This window comes from Lolium perenne, chromosome 6, assembly GCF_019359855.2.
Source record: "Lolium perenne isolate Kyuss_39 chromosome 6, Kyuss_2.0, whole genome shotgun sequence".
Classification (NCBI taxonomy): domain Eukaryota; kingdom Viridiplantae; phylum Streptophyta; class Magnoliopsida; order Poales; family Poaceae; genus Lolium; species Lolium perenne.
In genome coordinates this window covers 88,440,261-88,447,483 of record NC_067249.2, presented here as the reverse complement: position 1 = coordinate 88,447,483, position 7,223 = coordinate 88,440,261, and the positions used below count along the sequence as shown (strand labels likewise).

Genomic DNA, 7,223 nt, shown 5'->3' with positions numbered 1-7,223 from the left:
GGGTAAAAGGGGGAGCTTTGTTTTGCTTGCGTGCATGGCGATGGAGCGCTGCGGCTGGTCAAGATCTAATACCTTGGTGCAGAAGATGGGGCTTGGGCGCGACATGATTGTTGCCATTGGCCTCCAACAGGCTTGTAGCTAGATGTCGAGGAGTTGAGCGTGGCGGTGGCTCCATGTTTTCGGTCAAGGTAAAAAAAAAAAAGGTGCATCATTCTAGCTACACCTATTTTGGCAAATCGGAAGCACTCGATACAATCTCTCAAATTGATGCAAGATCAGCTACTATCTACTGGTATGTTCTCCTTTACTTCACAAATAAAAGACATATAAAAGAAATTTGTCTTCTGAAATATCTATCTTCAAAATTTCAAAAGTAACTGAACATATATAGACCATCACTTACTATCAGCTGTAGTGACTACGGAGAAACACAGTAAGATGAAGGTAGTCTTTAGTACATCGGTCACAGCCATACATAGCAACAGAAATTACAGAAAAGGAATTACTTATTGTACTGAGTACAGAACCAATTAGTAGCTAACTGTAGCATTTCAGAAAACACTTGACCGCATCGTCCTCATTGTGGAGAAGACGATGATCTCGTCGTCTTTTGGACGGGGAGGTAAGAGACAGAGGGGCTGCATCCAATGTCGCTGAAGGTCCAGCCTTGTCCGTGTTGAGGAAGCGGGCCTCATCGAGATGAATAACCTCTCATTTCCCTTACAGCGGTGGTGTCGCAGTCCGACTTGATTGTCTCGGAGGCACACTTGATCTGATTTGTTTCTTCTTCTTCTTTGGCTTCTGGTCAGCACTCCTCCAGCTCACAGCCTACCTGTCGGAGGGCTCACGCGTGGGTGACTGCGGTACCTTGCCATACGCGACCATCGCACATACCCCCAGGTAGGCCCAGTTCAACCAGGAGTGAAGCCACCGCCAACTGCCAAATCCATCGGCAGCCAAGCGCTAAATCACCTACAGTTAGGCCCAGCGATAGCGACACCCCGATCAATCAGAAGCCCTCAAAGACAGGGAGCTTAGAGCTCTTTCAAGATTACAGCACTTCAGCATTATAACAAAATGGTGTATTTGAAGGATAAGAATTAGAGGGTTGGAGCTCTTTTGTGACTCGGTCAATCATAATGGTGCAGCATATCCCGTAAAATGGTCGAGGAGAGTCAAAAAAAGCCATCACCATATGCTAATAATTCTCACTGGTTCATGTTGGAGAGATCCAATATAAGATATCGTAATGAAGAGGAAAATAATAGGATACCACCAGAAGAAGCAGCATTGCTAATATGCTAAGGAATAAATCCTCCCTAGGTATAGTCCACAATCGAGTATTAATAAGTAGGGTTATTATATTTCCTTATTGGTGTGTTCAAGTTTGAAACATTATGCATACATCTACACTCAAGACATGGTATGGTATCCAGTAATATTTTACCACAGTACTAGTAGGCTTTGGCGCGGCGGCACGCCGCGCCCGTGGCGGCATTCTTTTGCGTTTTTTTTTTTTTGAAAATCCACTAAGTATCCATATTTGGCCGTTTGCTCTAAATAGCGCAAATGTTCGGTATATATATTGAATCATTCAAGTATTTTTGTGTGTGGGAAATTGCATCGACAAATTATCGCGAGAGAGGCGGAAAAACCGCCGCGCCCGTGGCAGCATTGTTTTTTTTTTCAAATTCACTAAATATCCGCATTTGGCAGCTTGCTATGAATGCCGCGAATATTCGGTGAACATATTAAATTGTCAAACTTTTTTTTAAAAAAATCCACTAACTATCTACATTTGGTCGTTTGCTCTAAATAGCGCAAATGTTCGATATATATATTGAATCATCCAAGTATTTTGTGTGTGTGTGTGGGAAATTGCGTCGACAAATTATCGCGAGAGGCGGAAAAACCGCCGCGCCCGTGGCGGCATTGTGTTGCTTTTTTTTTCTTCCAAAAATCACTAAATATCCGTATTTTGCAGCTTACTATAAATGCCGCGAATATTCGGTGAACACATTATATTGCCAAACTTCTTTTTCGTGCGAAGTTGCTTCGAAAAAGTATCGTGGGAGGGGGAAAAAACCGACGCCGCCCATGGCGGCAGTTTTTTTTGTTTTGAAAAAACACTAAATATCCGCATTTGTCCATTTGCTCTAAATGCGGTATTGTGTTCTTTTTTTTCCAAAATTAAATGCCGCGAATATTCGGTGAACACATTAAATTGCCAAACTTCTTTTTCGTGCGAAGTTGCTTCGGAAAATTACTGTGGGAGGGGGAAAAACCGACGCGCCCGTGGCAGCAGTTTTTTTTTTTTTGAGAAAGCATTAAATATCCGTATTTGGCCATTTGCTCTAAATGGCGCGAATGTTTAAAAAATATCTTAAATTTTCGAACTTCATTTTCTGTGCGAAGTTGCGTCGAAAAATTACTACGGGAGGGGGAAAATCGGTACTGACTGTTCACTCTACTGTTCACTCTACAGTTACGAACACTGTTCATTGCAGGGATGTTTTCATGGTGACCGGCACTGTTCACAACGCATTATGCATCCGCCGGCACTGTTCACGGGCACTGTTCATCGCGAGGTACTGTTCACCGATTTTCTCTGTAGCATTCTGCCAACGTGTCATGGTACGGTTGGCCAAAAAATGTGCATGAACAGTGCCAAATGACGTGGAGTTGCTCTCAGCGCATCAAAACAGCTAGCTTTTATATAGTGTATAATCAGATTAATTTTGCTTTGCAAGGAACCAGGGTACCATATATAATACAATGTGCATGCACACAAACTAAGCTGAACTAAAAAAACGACATGCTAGATGATGATGCAAGGCTGAGTGGACATACCTGGTAAAAGAATGTCGGCCATCATAGCGCGCCAAATTCTGTGACATCACCTGATTAGGCATTTCATCGAAGTGATCAAAGGCCACTTACAATATTATAGCTCCTTCTGTAGTTTGTACCACTTGCCAGCAAATTCAGAGACATGCTTCTGCTAGAACATTCAGACACATATGAGTCTAGCCATGACCAAGCTTTGGCAGCGCAATAGAGGAAGAGTGAAATGATTTTTAGTATTGACATCTGGAATACACATATTAATCTTAACGTTTTTGCTTGGCTTATAAATTGGAATAAAATTAACATTCCAAGCCTTTCATAAGGTTGGTCTCAATTGCATCGAGCTAACGCTAACAATCTTTAAGCGAAGAGTTCCATACCATAAATATGCATGCCGTATGTAGATATAATAAAGTTTCTCTTGTTACTTAAAACATAGGTTCTCTATGTTAGGATAATTCTCCTATTACAACACCTTGGTGCACTTCTATTGTAAAAGCACTGACGTCATGAGGCCTTAAGAAATCAACGAAGAATTCTGAATCTGATATATTGTGAATAAATTTGCCAAAGAATGTAATAGGGTATTGAAGCAGCAAATAATTGTTAGCATTTTTCTGAACTATAAATGCAGAGGAGGACATTAAAAAGGGAATATTTTAAATGCATGATTATGTAGCAATTTCTGCAATTTCATATAGGGAATATAAAGATAAACATAACAATTAGGATATAAATGTGGCAGGAATTAACCATCAAATTTATCTTGTGATTATGCGTAATGCATCCATTTGTGTGAATCAGATCGAAGATGCCATTAGATATCCCTGAAGCTAACATCAACTTCATCAGTCTCCACCCATGATACCATTGGGTAGGCACCAACAGCACCACTCTTTTGTCATCCACAATTGGTTGGGGACCCCGGAGATCTCAGCAGCATGGAGCAAGGGAAGTGGCAGGGGTCACTCCCACTGCGTCCATGGACGATCAGTACTCATCCAGGAAGAAGTTCCTTGCAGGTTTCTGCAATAACAATCGGATATCACATATTATTTACAAACTATAACATCGGCACATCTCAGTTTACAAAGTGTGGTGTGAAACTACTAATTCGTGTTCGTGTGAATAGGCGATAAAACTGAATCATGACATTGTGAAAAACAGGGAGGAATGTGTACAGATGACCACACATTAGAAGCTAAAATTGAACTACAGAGAGTTGTGGTTTTCAGGAAAATAATACATGATATACATCCTTCAATACCTCTTATTAGCTTACAGTCGGATCATTATATTCAGGCAAGGGGAACTGCTATAGCAAACCCTTATTTAACTTCTCCATTAAGTACTGAGAATCCCATGAAGTGGTCTGCACAAGAGAGAGCAGCTGCGACGCCCTTGAGAACAGTAGCAGCGCTGCGTATTACTCGAGCGTGCCCATGCGACATACAGATAAAGATCAGCAGCCACCGACGGCATCGCGGCCTAGGAAACACACGGCAGCGCGGCCGGATATACACGGAGGCGGTGGGAACGGGATGGGACGGGCCGCGTACGCGACGAACTGGCCGCGGCTAAGGATGTCAGATAGGCAGTGGTAGAAGCCTCACCGCGAGCACTGGCCACGCCGGCTCCTCCCATGGCCGCCCTGCCACTTGATGGAGAGAAGCGCTGATGTCCTCCGCCCTGGTAACCGCCCTGGGAAAGAGATGAGGACGCCGAAATCGCCCTCCTCACGGCCATCCGCCTGGGGGCATGGGAAGGAGATGAGGGCCCGATGGTTGCATCGGTACACGTCACAACGACCAGGGAGTGAGGAGGGCTGCGACCCCCGGTGGGGAAGATGTAGTCGGCGGGATGGGTGGAAGAGTCTGGCTCGTTTTTTTCTTCTAATCTAAGTCTAAGTTCCGAGATCCCAGATTGTTCGATGGTAGGGACAACCGCACCGCTTTGACCGCCCCGCCGTGACCGTAACCGGAAACCGGAAAAAAAGCCTAGCAATCGGTAGACCATAACCCGAAGAAGAAAAAAAACACAAATTAACAGTGGCGGAAAAGAGGAGAACGTGTGACGACCCAATTGGAGGAACGGGAGAGAAATTACCCCATCTACAGTGCCCAAATTAAAGTGGGATCGTTAATTTGTTTAACTTTTATATAGGGTATAATAACGGAATCGTCTAACTGAATTTATTATGATGGTAGAAAGTACACGAAGCGAGATATAAGAGCTTGACTTTCATGTATAGGGTAGAGTAGCCAGCATTAAAAAGTATTGTATACGGATGGCACGCCATAAAATTTCGGTAATAGCTGCAATCTTTGGGTAACAGCGTAATCTTTCTATGTTCAGATTTCCCCCTCATCAAATAACAGCAATCTGGTAAAAGAGGTGCGATAGATCAAAGGAATGTCGATCGAGCTCGCTTGCATCAGCAAATCGACCACACGGACAGGACACCAGCCTATCCAAGGCATGCAATGAAGTAGTAGAACAGATGCAATCAAGGCACAACGGATCGAAGTCATGCGACATAGGTTGCATAAGTAAGTCTTCAATTTTTTTTTGTAAAGTTAAGATTATATAAGAAATTTATTGTTGGGATGATAATAAAACACTCTTCAAAGGACTTAGGGTCACGTCGTTGCGCAAGTAAAATTGTATTACTAAAAATAATGATGCATGCCAGGGAAGTCATGCGACAGAGGTTGCATAAGTCTTCAATGATTTTTTGTTGTTGTAAAGTTAAGATTATATAGGAAATTTATTGTTGGGATGATAGTAAAACACTCTTCAAAGGACTTAGGGTCACGATGTTGCGCAAGTAAGATTGTGTTACTAAAAATAATGATGCATCCCAGAGAAGATTACGGAAGCATTTGCGCGTCTAGATTTAGTTATGCTTTGGTTGGCTAACATATAAAATAGATCCCGCGAATTTTTTTGCTTTTATTTTCCATACTTTTCCAAGTGTCTATTGTCCTACTTATAATTTCATGTTGAATAGTAAACAAATATTTATCAAGATTCAAATCTAAACATTTATACATGTATCCATATTTGATGCTAGAGAACTTCTTTTCTATGGACCTTCTCGTTTGGGGCCATGCATTTCATGCGTCTTCCAATTTGCATAATGTCTCCAAATGAATCATTTTCATGTTATATTTCTCTTGACCATTGATAATCCATTACATGTACTATCCTTTATGTGTCAGCTAAAGCTACAAAAATATACTCTCCCTGCCGTCTTTGTAATTTCAAGTTATAGCATAGTAAAATATTTGACACGATTTCTCTGTCACAACATTTTGTGAAAGCACTCTCTTAGTCACATTTCCTGCCGACCTATTTCTTTTGCAAAACCATCTGTACAACTTATTTTTTCTTTATCGTGCTCATGTTATTTTTCAATTTTTGATTACCCTCTATGGCATATATGGATAACCTCATCACTAATCTTTTATACCAGATCACCATTATTCTACTATAGGAGCCGCTCCTACATTTTTCTTTCAAAAGTGTAGTTATGGTTACTTATGTTCAACAGTCTAATTAAACAATCCAAGCATGTTAATATTCTTAGGCATGCTAGATTGATGGACAGAAAATATTTTTTTATTCCTTACATCTACTGAAGGTTCATGGAATTTGTGAGGAACTTAAAGAAATAATTCTTAATTTATTTTTGGATCTTACATACAAATTTTTTTTTGCCCATCAAAGTTAATCCGTTAAGCAAAGCTGTAGGTTCTCTTTCATAATTTCATGATGATGACGATGATGACCATTGTCCTGCACCCATGTATGCCTCCCGTATAGATTAATCGTGTTGCCGCTCGCCCCCGGCCGGAAAGGATCAAGTATAAGAATGTCCGGTAGATGCATGTACCTCGTTTCTTGCTTCCATCAATGGAGAACTTTTAACCTAGTGAAAGTATCTTATATACTCACATAATTCGTTTATACAAAAAAATACTAACCTGACTCCCAATCCATTATGCTAAGCTAGCTGCGGGTTCTCTGCTTCGTACCTTGATGATGGTCATGCCGATCGTCCGACACCCAAGTAGGTATCGGGCGTTGATTAATCGTTCCATCGCTCGTCGGCGTGTACGACAACCGATCAATCTAAGAATGCCAGAAATATGGATGTACCATTCTGCTACTTGCCGCCGGTAATCGATCAATCCAGAGAATATCCTGCCGATGAGCCGATCGATGGTACCTCGTTTGTTGCATCTATGTGAGGGGGCTCCTTGAATATGTGGGAGCGCAAGATGAGACAATGATGGCACTGCGGAGCTGGCCTAGCAACATCTCATCCATGACCTTGGTGAATATGTATGTTGCGCCAACTGAAGTGCTCCGTA

General features: G+C 41.8%; 1 long non-coding RNA gene across 1 annotated transcript; it reads right to left on the bottom strand.

The window, feature by feature from the left end:
* Nucleotides 1-298: 298 nt before the first annotated feature.
* LOC127321005 (uncharacterized) lies at nucleotides 299-4,743 on the bottom strand. The gene is made up of 3 exons (XR_007863778.2): nucleotides 4,461-4,743; nucleotides 2,851-3,873; nucleotides 299-972 (listed from the first exon to the last, which is right to left on the bottom strand). It is a non-coding gene; the product is annotated as an uncharacterized lncRNA (long non-coding RNA).
* Nucleotides 4,744-7,223: the final 2,480 nt, after the last annotated feature.